Source organism: Schistocerca americana, unplaced genomic scaffold (genome assembly GCF_021461395.2).
Source record: "Schistocerca americana isolate TAMUIC-IGC-003095 unplaced genomic scaffold, iqSchAmer2.1 HiC_scaffold_16, whole genome shotgun sequence".
NCBI classification, from domain to species: domain Eukaryota; kingdom Metazoa; phylum Arthropoda; class Insecta; order Orthoptera; family Acrididae; genus Schistocerca; species Schistocerca americana.
In genome coordinates, this window is record NW_025725687.1 from 7,687,164 (window position 1) to 7,690,490 (window position 3,327).

The window sequence follows — 3,327 nt, forward strand, 5'->3', positions numbered from 1 at the left end:
AGAGTGTCAGTCCTCTGCTACATAAGTACTTAAGTCGGCATTGTGCCTATTGTATTAAATTCGGATGCAATTTCTGTGTTTCATCATCAGTATGAAGGTCAAAGGGATACAGTAAACCTGAAGTGAATCATCGGAATCTAAAACTGGACTCACAGGAGAGTTTCAAATCATAGAAAGTTAGAGTGTCAGTCTTCTTGTACTTAAGTCGGCATTGTGCCCTTTGTATTACAATCGGATGTAATTTCTGTGTTTCATCATCAATAAGAAGGTACATGGGATACAGTAAACCTGAAGTGAAGCATCGGAATCTAAAACAGGACTCACAGGAGAGGTTCAAATCATAGAAAGTTAGAGTGTCAGTCCTCTTGTACTTAAGTCGGCATTGTGCCTTTTATATTAAATTCGGATGCAATTTCTGTGTTTCATCGTCATTAAGAGGGTCCAAGGGATACAATAAACCTGAAGTGAAGCATCGGAATCTAAAAGTGGACTCACAGGAGAGGTTCAAATCGTAGAAAGTTAGAGTGTCAGTCCTCTTCTACTTAAGTCGGCATTGTTCCTTTTCAATTTCATTCCGATGCAATTTATGTGCTTCATCGTCAATAAGAAGGTCCATGGTATACAGTAAACCTGAAGTGTAGCATCGGAATCTAAAACTGGACTCAAAGGAGAGGTTCAAATAATAGTAATTTAGAAAGTCAGTCCTCTTGAACTGAAGTCGGAATTGTGCCTTTTGAATTTAATTCCGGTGCTATTTCTGTGTTTCATCGTCAATACGAAGGTCCAAGGTATACAGTAAACTTGAAGTGAAGCATCGGTATCTAAAACTGGACTCACAGGAGAGATTCAAATCATAGAAAGTTAGAGTGTCAGTCCTTTTGTACTTAAGTCGTGATTGTGTCTTTTGTATTTAATTCGGATGAAATTTCAGTGTTTCATCGTCAATAAGAAGGTCCAAGGGATACAGTGAACCTGAAGTGAGGCATCGGAATCTAAAACTAAACTCACAGGAGGGGTTCAAATCCTAGAGACTTAGAGTGTCAGTCCTCTTCTACTTAAGTCGGCATTGTGCCTACTGAATTGAATTCCGATGCAATATCTGTGTTTCGTCGCAAATAAGAAGGTCCAAGGTATACAGTGAACCTGAAGTGAAGCATCGGAATCTAAAACTAGACTCACAGGAGAGGTTCAAATCATAGAAAGTGAGAGCATCAGTCCTCTTGTACTTAAGTCGGCATTGTGCCTTTTGTATTAAATTCGGATGCAGTTTCTGTGTTTCATCGTCAATAAGACGGTCCAAGGTATACAGGAAACCGGAAGTGAAGCATCTGAATCTAAAACTGGACTCACAGGAGAGGTTCAAATCATAGAAAGTGAGAGTGTCAGTCCTCTTGTACTTAAGTCGGCATTGTGCCTTTTGTATTAAATTCGGATGCAATTTCTGTGTTTCATCGTCAGTATGAAGGTCCAAGGGATACAGTAAACCTGAAGTGAATCATCAGAATCTAAAACTGGAATCACCGGAGAGGTTCAAATCATAGAAAGTTAGAGTGTCAGTCCTCCTGTACTTTAGTCGACCTTGTTCCTTTCGAATTTAATTCCGATGCAATTTCTGTGTTTCATCGTCAATAAGATGGTCCAAGGGATACAGTAAACCTGAAGTGAAGCTTCGGAATCTAAAACTGGACTCACAGGACAGGTTCAAATCATAGAAAGTTAGAGTGTCAGTCCTCTTGTACTTAGGTCGGCATTGTGCCTTTTGTATTAAATTCGGATGCAACTTCTGTGATTCATCGTCAATAAGAGGGTCCAAGGGATACAATAAACCTGAAATGAATCATCGGAATCTAAAACTGGACTCACAGGAGAGGTTCAAATCGTAGAAAGTTAGAGTGTCAGTCCTCTTGTACTTAAGTCGGCATTGTGACTTTTGAATTTAATTCCGATGCAATTTCTGTGTTTCATCGTCAATAAGAAGGTCCATGGGATACAGTAAACCTGAAGTGAAGCATCGGAATCTAAAACTGGACTCACAGGAGAGATTCAAATCATAGAAAGTTAGAGTGTCAGTCCGCTTGTAGTTAAGTCGGCATTGTGCCTTTTTAAGTTAAGTCCGATGCAATTTCTGTGTTTCATTGTCAATAAGAAGGTCCAAGGGATACAGTAAACCTGAAGTGATGCATCGGAATCTATAACTTGACTCACAGGAGAGGTTCAAATCAAAGAAAGTTAGAGTGTCAGTCCTCCTGTACTTAACTTGGCATTGTGCCTTTTGTATTTAATTCCGATGCAATTTCTGTGTTTCATCGTCAATAAAAATGTCCAAGGGATACAGTAAACCTGAAGTAAAGCATCGGAATCCAAAACTGGACTCACAGGAGAGGTTCAAATCATAGAAAGTGAGAGTGTCAGTCGTCTTGTACTTAAGTCGGCACTATGCCTTTTGTATTAAATTCGGATGCTATTTCTGTGTTTTATCGTCAATAGGAATGTCCAAGGATACAGTAAACCAGAAGTGAAGCATCGGAATCTAAAACCGGACTCACAGGAGAGGTTCTAATCATAGGAAGTTAGAGTGTCAGTCCTCCTGTACTTTTGTCGGCCTTGTTCCTTTTGAATTTAATTCCGATGCAATTTCTGTGTTTCATCGTCAATAAGATGGTCCAAGGGATACAGTAAACCTGAAGTGAAGCATCGGATTCTAAAACTGGACTTACAGGAGAGGTTCAAATCATAGAAAGTTAGAGTGTCAGTCCTCTTGTACTTAAGTCGGCATTGTGCCCTTTGTATTAAATTCGGATGCAATTTCTGTGTTTCATCGTCAATAAGATGGTCCAAGGGATACAGTAAACCTGAAGTGAATCATCGGATTCTAAAACTGGACTCACAGGACAGGTTCAAATCATAGAAAATTAGAGCGTCAGTCATCTTGTACTTATGTCGGCATTGTGCCTTTTCAATTTCATTCCGATGCAATTTCTGTGCTTCGTCGTCAATAAGGAGGTCCATGATATACAGTAAACCTGAAGTGTAGCATCGGAATCTGAAACTGGACTCAAAGGAGAGGTTCAAATCATAGAAAGTTAGAGTGTCAGTCCTCTTGTACTGAAGTCAGCATTGTGCCTTTTGAATTTAATTCCGATGCAATATCTGTGTTTCATCGTCAATAAGAAGGTCCAAGGTATACAGTAATCTTGAAGTGATGCATCGGAATCCAAAACTGGACTCACAGGAGGGATTCAAATCATAGAAATTTAGAGTGTCTGTCCTTTTGTACTTAAGTCGTCATTGTGCCTATTGTATTGAATTCGGATGCAATTTCTGTGT